Here is a 20,263-nt window from a genome sequence, read left to right as displayed (position 1 = left end):
ATTAAAATTCTGCAGCGTGGTGTTCACGATCTGTTGTAAATCAGTTGCATAAATCGGGCGACCGTTCGACTGTCAATAATTATAGGCCTGTCTCTCTATTTTGTAGTTTATCAAAAGTTTTTGAAATTGCTTTGCATACTCGCCATTATACATATTTTCGTCGGAAGATTATTCCAGAACAGCACAGTTTCATGAAAATCCGATCTCCGGAGACCAATATGTGCTCCATCTTGAATCATGTCGTACCTTTTGTACATAGCCTAAGCCAAACAGATATTGTGTACTTCGATATGACTATAGCATTCGATAAAGTAAACCATCAGCTACTTTTGAGAAATGTCTGCAAATCCGATCTGCGTTCTAAGTACTGCTAATTTTTTTTATTTACGTTGGGTGTTCCACTTGGCAAAAATCTTCGTCCTTTGTTTTTAATTTTTGTAAATTGTACATCTTCCGCCATCAAACACGCGCAATTACTGTTATTCGCTGAAGACAATATTTAGTATGGTTAATACGGTAATGAACTGTGAGCGTCTACACTATGTTGTAAATTCAATTTCGCCGCAGTGTTCTCTGAATGGACTAGTTTTGAATGAGATGAAGACAAAAATTATTTCATTTTCGAGAAAGCTTGGTATTGTGGCCTTTTCTTATACGTCAAACGACAACGCTATTGCTTTTGTTTCTGTGATTCGAGATCTGGGAGCGTATCTGGATCCTGTATTTAATTTCAATCACCATGACATTGCTATAACGAATGCATGTTTTAAAGTCTTGGGAGCCATTAAACGTGTAACATGCAATTTTTCGAAATCTCTTTGCTTTTTTCATTTGTTTTCCTCACTCGTGCGTACGCATTAAATACGCTTCAGTGGTCTCGAATAGTATTGGAGTTACAAATTCATGTGACATCGACAGTGTTCATAGAAAATTCATTCGTGTATTTTATGATCACTACTATTATTTAGCCTATTACTGCAGTAATGATAGAATATGCAGACGCACGAAAATGGAAATATTGCATAACAGAAGAACGAGACATGATTCAAAGTTTCTGAACAAGGTCGCGAATGAAAGAATTCATTCATCTGTATTACTTAGTTGCATTTACTTACGCGTTCCCCTGATATCTTGCAGATCGCATTCAATGTTTTTTTCCTTCTGATTTGCATAAATGAGAACCCATGACACGGCTGCAATTAACGTATAGTCACTGTGAACAGATTGCTGCGAATAGTAGATTTAATATTATTGATGACGCGCGTAGATTTAGACATTTTGTTGATTATATTGTATTGTTCTGAAGTTTCTCTTTCTATTCGTATTTTTTTGTTCTGCTGTTTCATACAAATCTGGAAAGTGCACCACTAAAAAGGCGTCATGCTCTTTCTGGGCAACTCAATATGAATGAATGAATAAATTAACAAATAAATTAATTAATTATTAACTATTTATTTATTTAATTAATTATTAATTAATTATATTTAGACTTTGTGATAGTATGACAGAGCCGACGAGATTCGTTAACTATTTGAAGGCCTCTCAGTGGCGCCCGGTAGCCTTTTTAAAGACTTTTCGTAATCCTTTCCCCTTCCGTTTTTGTAAAATAATATTCCTTGTGATCCCGGGTTTTCCCTAGGAATTCTTTTCGTACGAAATGGAACGAAGCGTGATATAGCGTTGGTAATTACCCTATGAAGTTTTCCCCAGATCTCATCTACAGTTGATTTATGCAAAATAGATTATTCTTTGTATTCATCATAACATTCATCTAGGTAGTCTATAATCTATATAATCCCAACCATCGTACATTTTTCCAAAATTAAGCACCGTTTTTGAGACTAGTGGCAGGTTTCTCTCTAACAAGGAGCGGGCGAAATGAACTATGTCATGGTCAGATATACCATCTATCACCTGACATGAATACTCAGTATCAGTGAGGGGTATACTTAGAAAATTGTAGTTTATTTATTTAGATTCCTCTAAAGGCCCACAGGGGGCATTACATACTAGATTACATAGCACATAGTTCCACGGTCCATGGAATGTCATCATAGTCGTACAATGTTGCAATCGTATGAAAATATAAAAGGAAACATGATCACGCTAACAGAACTCAAAAACGCGTAACATGATGCATGGTCACGCACACCGGCATGTAATCATTTTTAAATGATTAAAAAGTGATACAGGAGAAGCTTACAAGTGTTACTAAAAAGAGGGTACACGGAAAACCTTAGAGAAAAAACTTACTCAGCGATGGTGAAATTAACACATGGAAATATGAAGATGCCAAACGTACATCTGCAACTTAGGAAAGAAAAACAAAATAGATGTCATGATAAAGAACCACGTAACAATGAGACAAACGTGTCATGGTTTGTTGTCTGTGCGATTTCGCTTGTCAACCCATTCCAGTCGTCTATGGCCTGCTGAAGCGGCGAAAATTTATACAAGTTAGTTTTTGCGAATGGATTATGAACTAGGTTGGGGTGATCGTGACGAGGAAAGATACGGGGGGGACTTTATTTTCGCGAAATTCAGTTGAAGAGTGAAAGAGCTTATGGAAATACTATAGCCTACCAAGATATCTTCTCTGGTGAAGCGTTTGTAAGTCAATTGAGGCTTTAAGTTGTGTGACGCTTACAGGTGCGTATTGTTTGAGTATGAATCGAGTTGCACTGTTTTGAAGAGATTCTAGCCGGTCATTTAAGTACTTTTGATGCGGGTTCCAAATTATAGATGCATACTCCAACTTTGGCCTAATCAGAGTAGCGACTCACAGTTTCCCCGAGTTTTTGTGCAGGATTTGACGACTTCGGTTACATTATGAGAAAAGTCAATGTTTAAAAGTGAGAGAGAACACGAGCCTTCGCTAACGACGTCATGTAAATTGTTCCAATCAATATGGGGTAAATTAAATTCCCCAGCAAGAATTAGCTTACAATTAACTTTAGCGTGTAAACAGGGGTACTGAAGTATAGGTATTCAGTACCAAAAATAGTTCGAGTTCGGCTTGGGGGGTCCGTACAAAGCAGCCATAATTACGGGACCTTCGCTCATAGGAACCTTAGTTGCTAAACATTCTATGCCGGAAACAACCGGCAATTGTACACAGGCATATTCATTCTTAACAACAACAGAAAAAACAAACAAAAAACGTCCACTTCTTTCTCGGTCCTTCCGAAAGGCCATATATCCTGGTGGAACCAACTCAGTATCTTTTATTTCAGCTGTTAATCATGCCTGAGTTACGAAAACAACGACTGGTTCATTCTCTAACAGCAGAAATTAAAGATGGGTCACTTCATTTGCAATGCAACGTGCGTTCTTATTCGACGAGCGAATGTTTCAGACAGGTTCTGGTGACTTTTTTTGGTTGGGAGAACTCCGCTTAGACACAAGATGCTGCCCTTGATTGATTATCTGGCCCGTATTAGTTCTCTCGTCCCAGGAAAAGAGCCTACCATTAAGTAGCAATTTGTTAAACACTAGGCGCGCATCAGCACCTTGGCTTTTTTCAGGAGCACAGCTTGCCCAGAGACTTCCCCGCACATTTCGCTCTTCTTTTGAGAAATCTTCGCTTACGGAAATATTACTACGCTTCAGCTTGTGGCAATTTCTTAGTACCACAAGTTTCTCTCTGAAATCTGTGATTCGAAAGATGAGCGGGAGGAATACGTCTCGTTTTGAAACCAAGGCGGTGCGTACGCTCAATGGTTACAGGGTTAACGCTTATCTTGTAATATGGTCGATTTAATAGTTTGAACAAGTATATCGCTGATCTCGTTTTCAGTCTCTTGCAGGCCAATTATATTCAGGTTATTGCGCCTAGACCTATTTTCTAAGTCATCAACTTTTTGTCTTAACTCAATGACAGTTCTAAAGAGGTTTTCAACCATTTCCTGGACCGCAATAACACCATTCATTTGTGACTATAAATAACTTAACCTTCCAGTTTCTTAGGGTGTTCTTCAGTTTCGTTGACGATTTCTGGATCGACCGTTGGTAGCATTTAATATCTTTTAAACATGTCCTTGGTCCTTTTGACCTTTCATGATCAAACTTAATTTCTCGTCAAGACTGTGGTTCGGTCCCCGGATTTTGCTTTAAGTCGCCACTCAAAATTAACAATAGCCTCATGACCTCATCAACAGCACGAAAACAATATTCCATCAGCAAAAACACTTTCTGGGGGCACGTCACTGCAAGAAGACAACGTTTATCACTACGGACAGGAGCCGTAGTGATAGACATGCAAGAAAAAATGGGTTTGAAGCCATGTCGCGATGCAAGCCGTGCCCACCACTGGCGCCGAGGAGTCCGGGCCAGTCATATATGGGCTGCAGTGAAGCTGCTCTTTACTGCTGTCCAGGTGCGGGACCAATATTTGCGCCGAAGTATGGTGACGTTTCACGCGTCACTTCACATGTTTCCCGTGAGCAGGCGGCGCAGATAAGGCCGTCCTCCTCGTGCCGGGTAGATGACGGTGCCGCACTTGAATCGGAAGAGCAGCTTCAGTTGACGACGACGAGGAACAGCAGACAGGCAAGAGAGAGAAAAAGGGTTTGAAGACATATCGCGGTGTGTGCCGTGCCGACCACTGTAGACACCACATAAAATATAGTGTTTGTTTTTTTACAAGAATTTATATTTATTTTTATGCGGAACCATTAAAGGAGCAATGCAACGATTTTTGTACTTTGCGCAAATACCGCTCAGGACGAATCCCTGGCGCCAGTGAACTATGCAACACGCGATCGTTTTTCACCACGCGCACTATCAGTCGCAGAAAAAATTAAAGAAAAACGAGCAGCGTTCACCTCCTCAACTCGCAGCCAGAACAAGGGGCCACCTGATCTGGAGCCGATTATATGCCGCCAATGTTAATCGTAGCCACGCTGGGGTTGGCAAGCCGCAGAACACGTGCTGAGTTCCAGACATTGTATGTCTCGGCTATTGTCGTCATCGCAGTGATTGGACACGGGCCACTACCCGAATGCTTCTCGAGCTATCAATTATCGCGAGCCCAAATTGAGTGCTCACGCAATAATCGGGTCCAATCTATGAGCCGCATTCAAATATCGTCCCTGGAGGATGCTGCTACCACCAGGGTACGTCATCAAAGTTTGCGAAGGAGATATTGAAAGAAAACGCTCGCTTTTCTTCTTGAAATTACACCGCAACAAAGAGGTTTCTTGGTCAGTGCCGTTGCGTGCGAGTGTACTTGGGTCCGACTAGAGCCCAGTAAGCTCACACAAAAAGAAAAACGCTCAAAACGAATATCGTTGTACCTCCCCTTTAACTGTTCCATGTAGCGAAGCCGGCGCTATTTGTAACAGCGAAACGACCAACAAATGCCCATTGGCTGCGACGTGTCATATCAGATGCTTCGTTGCGGAAGCCGGCGGAGCCGCTCAAGGTCAAAGAGGGTGTGCCTCAGAAATCAAACCAAAGAGAAGCACAGCAACGCAGATGCATCCTCAAGGAAGCAGGAGGGGGCGCCGCGCCTTCGCACTGGGGGAGCGTAAAGTCACCCCCGGAGCGCCGTGCGAAAATGGAAGACAAGGCGAACTGCTTGTAGGAAGGCGCTGCGTGTAGGAATGCTTTCGCATTCCCACACGTAAGCAGTGTAAAGTATCTTCGGCGATATTTTTTTCTTCGGCATAAAGACACTGTGGGACCCGGTGTAAGTGTAACCAGAGCCGTTTAGGCTATAGAGCATCTATCCAGGTGCCTTACACTCCTGAGTTGAACGACTAAGCCAATTAAGCAAAGAAATACCTTCATACTTGACAAAAGGTTCGCAACCAAAATACAAAAAAAAAATGATCGAGATTCTTCAAATCTCGATCATTAATCTATGCATGTTGCGCAATGCTCGTCGCTGCACCGATATCGGAGACCACGAAACGCGGATGCTTTCTTCGTTGGCAAGGCATTTTTTCCTCTGCGGGTGTTTCTTTGATGCGATAGCATTCTATTTCACCCGGTTTTCTACTTCATGGGTACGCGCGTCACACGCGTACCCATGAAGTAGAAATGCGGAAGCGCCGCCCGGGAATGCGGAGGCGCCGCGCGTACCCGTGGGTACGCGCAGCGCTTCCGCATTTCCCGGGAGGGTGCCCGCCCCTTCCGAGAAGTGCGAGGCACCTGCGAGATTACCGGGAGATAAATTGTCGGTGCAGGTCACGCGACCTACACAGAAATTTAGTTTCGCCACTAAAATTAGTGGAAAGTTTACATTGCGTGACACCGATTGCACATATTGGTGCAGTCAGGAGGTGAAGCTATCGCTAAATGTTTTTGATACTAATCGTTTCACGTATCGAACAAGATTGCCTAGGAATTTTCCATACTTTTGTTTTCTTTAGTGAGCCTGAATTGACAGTACCTAAAGTCACCAGGAAAACTGTTCGCCGTATATTACGTGACAGACAATTGAATAGGACACTGACACCCCGGAATTTTTTTTGTATTTTTGCCAGGTGATTCAACATGGTGTCTGAAGACTACCCAATCAATATTTTTCTGCAGAGTCGTGCATACTTTTAATAAAGTAAAAAAAAAAAAAAACTGCTTGAAACTGGAACCGAAACCGGACTGCGGAGGACGCAGAAATATAGAGGACGAGAGCGCTGCCGGAAATCACGTGGCTGTGCAATTTTTTTATTATTCAACGTATTAGCAGTTTTTTTCAGAAGCCACAAAAAAATGAGTATCATATATCTTTTTATATTTTTAATATTGAGTGTGTACCTTCGATGACCCACGACTTTGATTATATTTGGCGGTTGTGTCTACATCATAGAAAACGGCACATGACAACGGAGAAGAGAGCGAGCGCGACTCAAACCGGCCAGTTCTCGATTGGTAGTTTTGGGGCGGAAAGAAAACCAATTTGGAGCCGCAGTTTGGGTAGTTGGGCTCTCAAGTGTCATGTAAAAATAAAATCCTTTTCGACCATAAATACCCTTTCGGTGTCCGCTTAAGGGGTATTTTAGATATGCAATCATGAATACTTCGTCCGCAAGAGACCGTCGGTGTCGAGCCACACTTAGTAGAGCATAGTTAGTTCGCAGGCAACCATCAGCAGCGACTCATCCAGCCTACTTAGCAGGCGACCGTCGGTGGCAAGTCAGGCTTAGTCATCGGGTAACCGCCGTGGGTGAGTCATATTTAGTCCATCATACTAAGTACATCAGTCGTAACCTAGCAAATTTAGTCCAGCAGACTTAGGCTGCAGGCGACTGTCGGCGCCGGGTCGCACTTTGTCTAGCGTACTAAGGCTGAACCGCATGTAAGCGATTTCGCGAGCGCACCGTCGCTCGTCGCGTCGCTCAGTTTAAGGACTTTTAGAAAACGCCGCTCATCGCCGCCTTGATCGCTTTCTCCCGTCGCTTTCATGCGGTTTGTCTCACCGCGCGACTGATCGAGCGACAGCGAAGTGGGTAGACGTCGCTTGTCTCCTTGCTTGCCAAATCCCTTACATGCGGTTTACACTACAGTCCGCAGGTGACCGCCGGCGGCGAGTCATTTTTAGCGCATCATGCATAGTCCAGAATAGATATCAAACGTACTTTGTTCATCATGCTTAGCCTCCAGGTAACCGCCGGCGGTGTGTCATATTTAGTCTATTGTACTTAGTCCAGCATGCGTAGCCCAGCATATTCTCTTCAGCATGCTTAGTCAGCAGGTAACCGTCGAGGCGAGTTATGATTTGTCTAGCATACTTAGTCCGAAGACGACCGTCGCTCCCCACGTAGACTTACGACATCAACGAGGAAATAGAGGGCGCCAAAAGATAGCACAGCGGGCGTCCTACGTGGCTACTTCAGACAACACGCAGTAGGTGGCGTAAAAGGGTTGCTATAAACGTTCTCCCCTCGCGATTACCACAAGAAATTCATCGCAAAAATTAAAACACACAGATCCTCATAAAAATTAAAACATACAAAGAAGGAGACCGAAGCGGTTGCTGGAACCCTTATACGAAAAAAAAAAATGACATCGATAGGCTAGAAAAGGTCTAGCGACAAGCTGCGCGTTTTTGTGACTAACTACATACAGACTGCATCCCCGACGGAAATGCTCAGAGCTAGTAACGTAGAACCTCTGAACATAAAGCGAGAAGTCGCACGTCTGAAATTGCTTTACTTAATGGTCAACGAAAAACTAAATTTAAGCCCAAATAAATACTCTCTCCCCTCAAGCTCAAAACGATCAAGTAGACTGAATCACACGAAAACACGTCAAACTTATAAAAGCCAAATATATACTTTTAAACAGTCTTTCTTGGTAAAAACTCTCGAGGACCGGAATTCTTTACCCAACAATGTTGTAAATTTGGGAACCCTGTCCTCCTTTGAAGAAAGCATTACAAAGTTATTAACATAATAATAGCTTAAAGTGATGCGCTTTAAGTGCGCAATTTGTAATAATTATGTGAGCTGATTTGTTCAATTTATTTATTTGTTTAGAAGGCGAAAGTTGCGCCTCGTTGTCATTGCTTGTTCGAACAGCAGTCTCTGCTAAATTGCCCATTTCTTATGCTTCCGTTTTTTATGTGTCATCACAACGATGGATACTCTCCCTGTAATAGCCCTCGAGAAAGGGTTGACAGTATTTTCAACTAAGTAAATAAATAAGGATGAATGCGAGAGTAGTAAGTTTGTAAGGGCTTACACGCACCCCTGGAACGAGCAGAATGCATCGCAAACGTGACACTTTCCACTCCCGAATAAAATTGCACTTCTCTCGATAATTTTGATAGACCAGAAAACAGAAGTGTGCCGTGTCTGTAGCTCATTCGAAACCACTGAAAGCTCCTTGTAAACAAGCGTATGAAATCGTAACGCATGTATGCGGAGCTGGTCAACTGAACCGTTGTAGTAAGGTTGATTCAAAAGTTCGACTTCTCCAGCATTAGCTTTAATGTTAGGAAGCTCATGCAATATTGCTTTGCTCTGTCGCTAAACATTTAAAACATGTGGAGAAGACGAAAAGGCGTTTTCTGTGATTTCAGATAAAGCTTCAGATAACTGGCAAGTCATGATATTAAGCACCAAGACGAGTAAGTGTCGTTACTCTGTAGCGTAGATTATTTAGTGAATCTAGAGCCAAATATCGTTGCCCTCCCCCAACTGTTATCGAGCTAAACTAAGCTGTCCGGTACTAACATATGTTATATGATGCATAAGCCTAACAACCCCAACTTTGGATTTAAGTTGAAACCAAAACAACGCCGGAACTAGCGTCAGATTACTTTTTTTTAAGTGATGCAAATGAATTATGCACAGTTTTAATTCATTTTAAATATTTGCACGAAATATAATCAATAATTTTTTTTTTGTAAGAAAACGATAATCAGTACGTTCTACACGAATTTAAGCAAGATAGAAAGCACGAAGGTATTATCGGCATGAAGATAACAATGGCCGCGCTCCCAGGGCGCAGGCCTCCGCGATGTTACGCTGGCTAGAAAGGACGGTGTCAGAATCAGCGCGCGAAAGAAGGAGCAGGCGATCAGGGTAAAGTGGTGGCACTCAGACTTGTACAAGTTACTAAAAAATTGGTAAGGAACAACATTTACAATTACACAAGGCTAAATGTAACTAATTGCACCTGCAAATATCCGTCCATAAAAGTAAGTGACCGTTACCACAAAAAGTAATCCGTTACTTCTGTGGCGTTACTTTCTTTCTTACTGTCCTAGGGTAAGACACAAAGCGCAGAGTGTTTTGGGAGCGTTTATTGCTGCCACCAGTTATACTTGTGTGACCTTTAGCAACATCTGGCTCTCGAAAGCATCGTCGGACATCTTGCCTCCATTCTAAGAGCAGATGTCGGCCAGCGCACGAATGCATTACGTACTGCATTGCCTGCTTCTTAACAAAGATGCAACAACTCTCTGCCTTGGTGAAGGCGCAAAGCTTCGTTGTTACTGTTACGCTGTTAAGCAAAGCTGTAAAAATAGTAATAAAAATAATTAAACCTCGGATAAAAGCAATGTATGTGAATATATAATATAAACATATTTTAGCCGGCAAATATCGCAAAACTGTGGTACAAAAAATAGTAAGATACGGTAATTACACATAACAAATACAGTTTACATTATCTTTTTATATCAATCTTACATTAGCTCTGAACACATGTCGTACCTTGGTTGAGACGGCGGTAGATTTGGGGGTATATAACCAGCAAATATATCAGGAACTCCCTAAAAAAACACAAATTAATCTCGATTAAATCGGAAATGTAGACGCACGTATGGCGTGCCTACCAATTCTTGATGCCGTCCGAAACGCATGTAGCACGGGTCGGCCGTACCACAGCTCAGTGTTCTTCAGTTAAGTGTCAGGTGAGGCAGCGGCAGCGTCCCCCCACAGCGACAGCAGTAATTATAATTTTGAGAAATACGAGCTATGTAAGACTCTCACCTCGTACTTCCACGTCTGGAAGGCGTAAGCAGGCACCTTCCTCCTGGAGCCGATCATACAAGAGTTATGATAGAGATCGCGATTTTCTTACCGCGGTACCCCCATCGATGAAAGTTGTCATATATTACCAGCAATGTGTCCCAGAATTATTAAAAAAAAAACCTGACGCACGAAAAGGGTGACAGGGATGTAGGCAACCTGAAGCCTTTAGAAGATTAGGTGAAAAGCAGCGCAAAACCAAATAAATATTCGTATCTCGGAAAGATAATAAGTGTTCTAATATCTTTGGAGCAGCATGCCAGTTAATGTCACATCCTTTTCAGCCGATTTCTGTATTGAAATTTATTCAGCAAAAAATGAAGCGTCCCCTCCTGTTGTGACATTGTGCGAAATATTGTAGTCACTATAACCGAGGAGGACATTCTTACAGCCGAATTCATATACAGGCCTCGACTCAAACGCGACTCGAAACTCCACTCGAGGCCGGTTTTGCGCTTCATAAACCGACCTCCACTACAAACGCTCCTCGACTTGAGGAGATACTAGACCCTTTCCTTGAGAATCTCAAGGTAGGTCCGACGCTTCCTCCAGCCGCTCCCCGACTTGAGTTTGGAGTGTCATGGCGACCGACGAGTCCTTCCCGGAGTTTGTACACTTCGTTTTAGGCGCAGAAGAGATCTTCTACGACGACGCAGGCGACAGCAAATCGAGACATGTGTCAATACGGTGTTTCAGAGAACGCCTGAACCCGCTAAAGCACTTCAGTGACCGCGAATTTCTTGTGCACTACCGCTTCACGAATGCGACCGTAGCGAGCGCTCTGCTGGCTCTACCGCCTTCGCCATTGCTGCAGCTCCTCGTTGCCTTGAGCTTTTATGAGGCCGGGACGTTCCAATTTTTTACGCGAACAGTGTGAACATGCCTCAGCCGACAGTGTGCCGAGTTGGGGAACGAATTTCGCGGCTCCTTGCACGGACCTTCTTCACCCGCTCGGTGAAGTTCGCGGACGGCGCGGCGATTGATAAGAGGACCCGGCGGTCCCGACATGGAAATGTTTTTGAAACAGAAATGGATCCTTCTCCATCAACGTGCAGGTAAGTTCACTCCTGTTGTTTGTGTTAGTAGTGCCAAACTTAATTAATCAAAGTGTTAGCTGAGATGCGGTATCATAGGTCTAAACTCTGACATAACAATATCGATGAAAACCGACCGTAAAAAAATTGTATTTTGTGACAGTTTGTACGACCGAACGTGCGGTACTCGCCTTCTTCTTAAAAAAGAATTGATGTCATTAAACGGTTGCCGGCTCTTGTGAGAGCACAGAAGTAGGTTAAAGTAAAACAAACTCCCGATCGGGTTGACGAGCACAACGATAGTAGCGGCCCGAGCGGTCCTTGCCAGAATGATCATGACCAAAGCACAATTTCAGTGAATGTGGATGAGACGATGCTGTGTTACAACACCTCCTCATCCCAGATGAACCTTTTTTGATCATCACATACTCAAATACGAAGACTTAAAACAAAAAAAAGAACTGGGTCAAAATTGGAAATGATGAGTGAGTGTTTACTTCCTACAAAAGCATTAAAACATTATTTGATGGCATTTACCGAGTATTTTGTGCAATTGGTAACTGACAACAGTCCCAGATGTAAACAGTGTGCTTGTGTCGTGTCCACCAAACTGGTCGGCAAACACCCACCGCTTGAGAATATTTGTTGTTGATCAAGGTTGTTTGGTGCTGGTTCTTGTCATTCGTTGCTTAAATGGGACTACGGCTCACGAGTCCCAAAAAATACGCTAATGTAGGAAACCATACCCCGATACCACACCATTCGTAGAACGGTAGCCTCAGCAAGCAGCAGATTGTGCCGAAAATACAAATAGCACCAAAAGTCCATATCGTACGGCATACCACCCGAACTGTACTGATTCCTGCAGCAATCTGAAGCTTAATGGGGGGAAGGGACATTATCCGCTCACAGCAAAAAGCTGTGTGTCTACATCTGAAGAGTGTTATCCTACACACAACCTTCTATCAGGAACAGTAGTTTGAGCATTAATTGGACATACACTATTGCACAAACTAGTCCCACATTTTCTATTCGAACAATAATTTTGCTGTATTGTTCTTGTGTGGAGTAGCAATACGTTAAGAAGTAGTAGAAAAAAGAATATTAATTGGTTCTTTATTATTATCTTATGTAGGTACCAAAAGGCCCACTTCCGGACTAGGAACCCGACTATGAACTAAGTGCAGTGGGCCTAGGCACTTTCCGTGGCTCGACATGTGGTTGCAGAGGTCGGCATTCTAGGTCTCCCTCACTCACTCTCACCCTCACAGAAACACTCACCTAAGCCCCTCACCCACCCTCACCCTCACAGCTACACTCCCCCTCAGTCCCTCACTCACTTTCTTCATCACAGTGGCACTTACCTTCAGCCCCTCACTCACCCTCACTGAACCTTCAGCCCCTCCTGCACTCATGGCCCTTTTGCCTCTCACGAACTCACCGCCCTCACGGCCCACACGCACTCATACCCCTCACGCACTCAATGTCCTCACAGCCCTCACACCCCTCACGCACTAATATCACTGACGCACTCACGCTTCTCAGAGCCCTCACACCCCTCACGCACTCACCGCCCACACGGCCCTCACGGTCCGCACAGCCGTCGCAGCTTTGACGGCCGTCACACCCCCCACGCACTCACCGCCCACACGGCCCTCACGCACTCACGGTCCTCGCAGCCCTCACAGCACACGGCCCTCACACCCCTCGCGACATCACGGTCCTCACTCACACTCCCACTCATGAATTTTATTGGTTCGGAAACTTTCTGACCCCCGCATCACCTGTGAAGATGAGTATGAAGGGGGGTGAGTAAGGACCCTCATGAGTGAGGTTAGCCGAGGTATGGCTGCAGCACAAGCCTTAATGGTCAACGGTGATGATCACTGGTGGACTTGCATTGCAAAACTTGGCCCGCCTGCAGAACGAGACACTTCCCCCTCCACCAGTCCCCTCCTGATGATGTCGAAGACAACCTCATCTCCCATCGGCTCCAGACCCCGTGGACACATTCAACATTGCATGGATGCGGGCTCAACTCTTTGTATGGTGCTTCCAGTAGGGAAAGAATGGAGATCATCAGAGCATTTTATTTTTAGCTTAGGTCACCGAAGAATCAAGTCACTGGCCATGTTCAAGCTCAAAATGCAATCGGGTCAGAAACAAATCAACCTTATACTATGGCCACACACTTCCTAGATTGGGCCGAAAAAAATCCGCCCGTTTCTCAGCTAGTTGGTCACCACGGATCGTTGCAATTCCTTTGTTCTACTCAGGTGCCAGGTGGACGACTGTGTTTGAAACTATGCTGGTGGTTGCTGTTTTGTGAACCTTCCAAAAGATGCAAGACCAACTTGCCTCCTTTGTTGCGGAAACATTTTGCTTGAGAACAATTCAATCTTTGTCATCACACAAAGCAGAGGGGTAGCAGGATACAAATAAAATAAAAAGTTCCAGGTAATTACATTGAAATAATTCAAAATTCTGCCATGTTTAGACTCGAGACTTTTCAGCGAGTTGTTCAGTGCACATTTGTTCGAAATAAACTTATACATGAGAATGTCTGAAATCGTATCTTGCAGCTGTGACCCCACATGAAGAAATCTTTGTTAGAATAAATATTGCAATCGTGCAGCAATTCCTTGCGAAGACACCTTCGGTTGTTAAGCTTTCAAGGGTATACTACCTAACAGTACCTAACAATAGAAGCATGCAGGGCCCATGCACTCAAACTGATGGAATCACACTAGGTATTACTGAGTGCGAGCATGAATGAGTTGAGCACCGTACCAGGGTTTAGCTGGAACCGCTGTTCAATTACTGTATCACTATGTAGTCAGCTGCAAACTTGGGCCCGATTGCTACGTCGGCACTGTAGTAGTGTGCTGTGAAAAGACAGTGAAGTCCAATTTGGGGGTTTTACGTGGAAAACCAACGACGGGCATCTGGCACGCCCCAGCAAATAACTGAGGATTAATTTTGACCACATGGAGATCTTCTGACGAGCAGCCAAAAGCTCGGTGACACGGCGCCATCTTCGCAATGAAAAGGCAGTGGGCAAGCCTCGTCAATGTGGTGTTGAGTTTACTCTGGGAGGCGGTGCAAGCCCATAGAGGATTGCGAGGTACAAACCCCTGGACAGGAAATGAGACATATCTGAACTCAATGAAAACTATGGCAAAACTCCGTGACAATAGCATTTAATGAAAAAGGCTGCACATGGCCAACACAATAATAAAATAGAAATTGCATAAATAACAGTGGCACAGTTTAGGAAACACCTGGCTGTACACATTAAAGCACAGATTTCTATATTTCCTCCACGGGGATTGGTGGTCGATTGCATTAACGCATCACAGCTTGGAACACGTGGAGTGAAAGCTCGCACAGCTGAACATAAGAATCCCGAGTTGAGTCCCTGCCCCTGCCCGTATCGATGTGGACGATCATTGTACCAGCTTGCGATTGTGTGTCACTACCGCGATGTAATTTAAAGACGATAGCTTTGGTACGACACTAGCTAAATGTTTCGTCTGCAGTGGAGATAACAGTCGCTCACTGGAGCTGACTAAATTTCCGTTGTCTAAACATACAAACAATGTATTTTTTTTATTTTATTTAACTGAGAATATTGCCGGCCAACTTTTGAGGGCCAAGGCATGATAGACAAACATCATAAACCATCAATGAGTCGAATGAACAAACAACAATAAACAAGTAGCTTAGTCATTGGTGGCAAAAAACAATTCATCAACTGCACTCGCAAATAAAGCGGTAGAAGCAATCGCCGTCACACTTGGTGGCAACTCATTCCACTCACTAACAGAACGAGGAAAAAATGAGTTTTTAAAAACATATTTTCTGCAGCGGAACTCAAGGAGCGAATTCTCGTGCTTCTGCCTTGTAGTGCGAATCGCGTTATACTGCAAATAATTAGTAAGAAAGAAAAATTCTGTGTTACTTCCTCCGCTTTGAAAGGATACATTTAAAGTTGACGTAACTGTCCTTTTGCATAAAATGTTCACTACAAACAGCAAATCGAGAAACAAGTTGAAAAAAAAAATGCTAGGCTTTGCTGAACAAGATAGGTCAATACTTGTAACAACTTCAGGTCAGGGATGAAATGAAGCAAGTTACGGACTTCAAAGAAGCATTCCTAGATAAAAAAGAGAATGTAAAACATTATAATTACTAAAAAGGAATATGAAACAAATAGAATAAGTCATGCTACTGTTGTGGCTGGGCCCCGAGAACAAGCAGTTGTTGCAGCTCGATTTGTTTGTCAAGCTGGAGCAACTCAAGCTCGAACCAGCTCGTTACGCTGCTGCTGAGAGAAAACCTGGGCCTGTGCCTGCTAATGGGCAACCTGACACTGATGTAGCTCCACCTGCAGCAGGTGCACCCCCTCCAGTCGGTGCGGCCTCCAGTCGTCTTCACTAAGACGACCACACGTGGCGGCTGAGGAGGTAGAGGAGTCGGAGACCTGGTTGGTGACGCAGCAACCGCAACCTCTATGATGTTGCCCCAGTCCAGCGGCGGTGAGGCAGGCGAATCTAGGGAAGCACAACACAATGACGCCGAGTGTTAAAGATATGGTGAAGACACCGGAGAAGTGGTAGATACTGTCGCAATCCCCATTACAGAAATGTTGAGTGCCAACTGTTGGTAACCATGATAGTCTTACTTCCTTGTTTTTACCCTTTCCCTTTCGTAGTAGCGGCAGCGCAGACTCCGAATGGTAATACCGTCAATAGAGACAGCGCTGTTATCTCGGACCTTGTTGGCCCTCGGGCAAACGTGTGGCGTATTCGTCAATACACACGTCATTATCCAGACCCAAGTAATTTACTGTGTTCCTACGTGGTACCCTTAAAGGGGAACCCCACAAGTCGCATTCATAAAAACGCGGCTCATTGTCACAGTCTTTAGCGTTCCTACGAGACAGTATGCCACAATTGAAATGATAAATAGACGAAAGAGCATCGTCAATTTTTTTTTTTATAAATAAACATTGGAAGTTGTGTGATTTAGTAGCAACTAACCTTCATGTGTACGTAGCAAATGCTATCTAAAGCCTTTATTGGCATCATGTCAGTACTCATGCTCGTTCACCATGGCTTCGGAATGGCGGCTGGCAGCATTGAGAGCACCGGCCAACCAGCGCGGGTGCTGCCACTGTTTTCCGTGCTTGGTAGCCGCATTGCCATGTGGGACACCAGTGCCCCCAGAAGATGGAGGGACGAGCTCATTGTTCAGCGGGTGTAACACAAGTGCCCCCTCCTGCAACGAAAGGCCAAAGAATATCCTGTGACAGCATCCATGCGTAGAGATGTACAGAGCACAACGCAGAAAGAAAAACAAATCGTACTACGCGGTACAATTTGTTGTTCGACACTCAACTGCAAGAATGAAATGCGAAACAAGTGATGTCATACCTGTGCTGTTTCTTGATGCGTATGGAAAATACTGGAATAGCTCAATGTGATCATCGACAACAGTCATACTGCAGACACAGAATTTTTCAAACCAATAACGTATACTACTACCCAAATTAACTTTGTGCTGGCTTAATCATGCCGGCACAACGCGCTAATTAACCTCGCAAATAAATGACAATGGTTGCACACTAACATGGATAACTGAAAAAAGACAGCGGTCCACATCTGGACTCTAGCACTTCTCATGTTTACATAATGGCATTTCTTAGGAGGTTACAATTAAGAAATGAGAGCTGGTAGTGAATTAAACCAGCACACGATTTTCTTTCTTCAAAAGATTAGCACACAAGATGAGGTGTTAGTCTAATTCACTTCTTCTAAACTCCTACTTAGCGTAAAATCTACGTGTACTAGTGTCAGTTTCGTGCGTCGCGTTTTATTGATACGCCCACGTTGCCTCCCTAGTCTCCTCAAGAAAGCGGCCGGAGCCTACGCTAAGGTAGTGTGGCGCAACCACAATGATCGCTGCGTAAGTTTGGCTTGGATATAGGAAGACACGCAAACGTAAATTGTGGAAGTCGGCACAGGAAGCACCAAAAATAGCGACAATGGACCTTTTTCAGAGTATGGGGACGATCGTGGCGCGCCCTCGCGGGAATCGCTCGAAACAGTTTTGGGGGCTCCCACCCCGTCGCTCCGTCGTCCGTGCCAGCGCCTGGCGTGCCCCCCGGCTAGTGTCAGAGCCGTCCGTGTGTTCACCTGTGCTCTCCGGTGGCGTCTTTCTGTCGTCGCTTCGCGTGCGTCTTTTCTTAGAAATCGCTGAGGACGACCCTGGAGGATAAACAAATGCCACTGTCTATGATACAGGATACAGTCTACCGATGGATAGACCGCCGACGCCGCATCGGTTCCTACCGTCGACTTGGAGTCACCCAATCGTCACTTGAGTGTCGCGTCGTGCAAGCGACTAAAAAAGGGGTCGGCCTTCAAGGCAGACTATGTAATGAAAGTAATGCTGACCAGTTTCAATCCCAAATCGCCTATCCACCTTGTGCGAAGAATATGAGCTCCGTTCATGAGGCCCGGCGACTATAAACAGCTGATTTCGTTTTCCTTGAGCGCCTAAGTTATTCGAGCTCATTGCGTTCCGTCACTTCGCCGTCCTGTGTACCGCGCGAGCGCACAGGGCACAAACTCGGACGGGGTGAGATCCGGGCGGTCTTGATATCGCGAAGGCTCGCCTGCACCCTCGAAAGGTAAGGAACGGTTTGTAAGAAACAATTTCTCTGAATTCAGCACGTTTACGAGCCTCCGACGAAGTGGGCCTGGAAAAGGAGAGTTTTTGGTTAGTTGCCAAGGCGTTCCGTGAGGGCTCTGTCGCCGTAAGGCGTGAATACATTTCGCACGCTTTAAATGTTTTGCCAGTAACTGATACATTCGGGGGGAAGGGAGGGTGGGCGGGGGGGGGGGGGGGGGGGGGGAGACGCGAATATGCATAGCGCACGCCTGAAGAAAGGAAAGCTTCATCCAGTTATTAGGGACCTTTAGCAAACCGTTGCCGTGCTCTGCGTACTGCACTACCGGAGCCCTTGAAGCATGCTTTTAATTCAGCGCACACCCGGGTGGTACCGTGACCGCGGGGCTCGCGCTTAAAAGCGTGCTTCAAAGCCTCCGGCAGTGCGGTACGCGGAGCACGGCAACGGTTTGGTAAAGGTCCGTATTTACTTGAGTACCGGGTATGGCATGATTCCGTTACACAGCCTCTCGTGCACACTTACTGTTTTATGTTAAAAGCGGAATATCCCCGCCGTCATGTTGAGGACCCGGACACCTGGCATAAGGGACTCGCGTCATAGGCTTTTGAAAGGGGGGCTTTTGATGAAAGCGGAAAAAAAAGGGCGTCGTGTGTGACATCGGGTGCTTTCGTGCACCACCCGGCCAAGGCTGCTGGAACTCTAAAATCTTACATTTTAACTATTTTTGCTGCTATTCAGGCAACTTAACATCTGCGCAGTTGTGAGGCGTGCCGACTATGAAGCCAAGCCGCTAGACTAGCGGAGGGAGTCAAGCCGAACTAGCACTGTTTGAGCGACTGAGCGGACGAGAGAGCCACCAAAAATGGCGCCTTTCCCTTTCCCCCCCCCCTCTCTCTCAGAGTTGGCGCATGCGCCCAGAGATCTCTGAAAAGGGTCACTTCACTGTCACTGCCCACATACGGCTTCGACAGTAACGTGCTTGACTAGTTCCTGCGGACGCTGCAGGTTGCCACAGCAAAGTCCCCTGCAGAGTTATTCAGTACACACGTCCTGTCATGTGATTTAGCAAACGCATTGCGATATTCTGCCCGAACATAGAAATTGATTACACAACTGTTGCGTGGATGCCCCGCTTCTTCTCGGCGTCTGTTTTCTTCCACGTACATTTACCGTTGTCCCAACACTCGTGAGCGGACATGCTGCTGGCCGTTGTACTTGGTACAGACTCTTCTACGTGTCAATTTTAGCTTCTTTCGGGGAGTTGTTAGTACTAGGACGAAGAAGCTCCCTTCCTTCGTGTAAACCACTTGCCCCTTCTTGTCACCCTCGTTGAACGACATCGTTGTAGGGCAAGGCACTCTAGTAGGACTCTGAAGAAAGAGGAAGGGTGAAGAAGATGCTCGTTCTAGGCGGTGACAGCGATGCAGATAAGCGGTGAGGCAAGGGGAGACGGCCGAGAACGGCCGAGACGCAGAGACGACCGACAGCTCCGAGGTACAGCTGCCTCTACGACGCAGAAGCTAGAGAGCGGCCGCCACCGTTGCCAGACTGGAGAACGCTTGTGGCTGTTTGTCCGAAAACCGGCCGCAACGCACAAAACATGCGCGCTGCGAAGCAGAAATCTTGCAGACTTCGAATTCAATGTTAGTAAAATGTGTCCCTTTAAATAAGATGAACTAATATGTTCATAATTCACGCTACAATAATGTTTTTAACTTAACTTTTTACTACAACCTCGTTACCAGACGCCTGTCACGACTCCTTCAGCTACCTCGAGTTCAGGAAGCTTCCTCGAGGAGCTCCCCAGTCGAGGAAACGCCGAGGCGCGTCTCTGAAGCCCGACGGCTTCTCGTGAGGAGGCGAGCTTGTTTCCTCCACTCCAGTGAGTCGAGGTGGAGTGTCGAGTCGAGGCCCGTCTATGAATACGGCAGTTAGTTGTCTCGAGCTTTTGCAAGGCACGCGGTCGACGATCTATTTGTGTTATCTCCGCGTCTTTGAAAGCACAAAATCAGTGAAAGGAAAGGCGCGCACAGATCCGTTTCACCAGATCCCGT

The 20,263-nt window shown here is 45.2% G+C and overlaps 1 pseudogene; it reads right to left on the bottom strand.

Moving 5' to 3' along the window:
- Positions 1–3,351: 3,351 nt before the first annotated feature.
- On the bottom strand, positions 3,352–19,549 carry LOC115333212 (annotated as a pseudogene).
- Between the last annotated feature and the right edge of the window lie 714 nt (positions 19,550–20,263).

The sequence above is a fragment of the Ixodes scapularis genome, unplaced genomic scaffold, assembly GCF_016920785.2.
Source record: "Ixodes scapularis isolate PalLabHiFi unplaced genomic scaffold, ASM1692078v2 PGA_scaffold3__209_contigs__length_174095766, whole genome shotgun sequence".
Taxonomy (NCBI): Eukaryota; Metazoa; Arthropoda; class Arachnida; order Ixodida; family Ixodidae; genus Ixodes; species Ixodes scapularis.
This window is presented reverse-complemented; position numbering and strand designations above follow the sequence as displayed.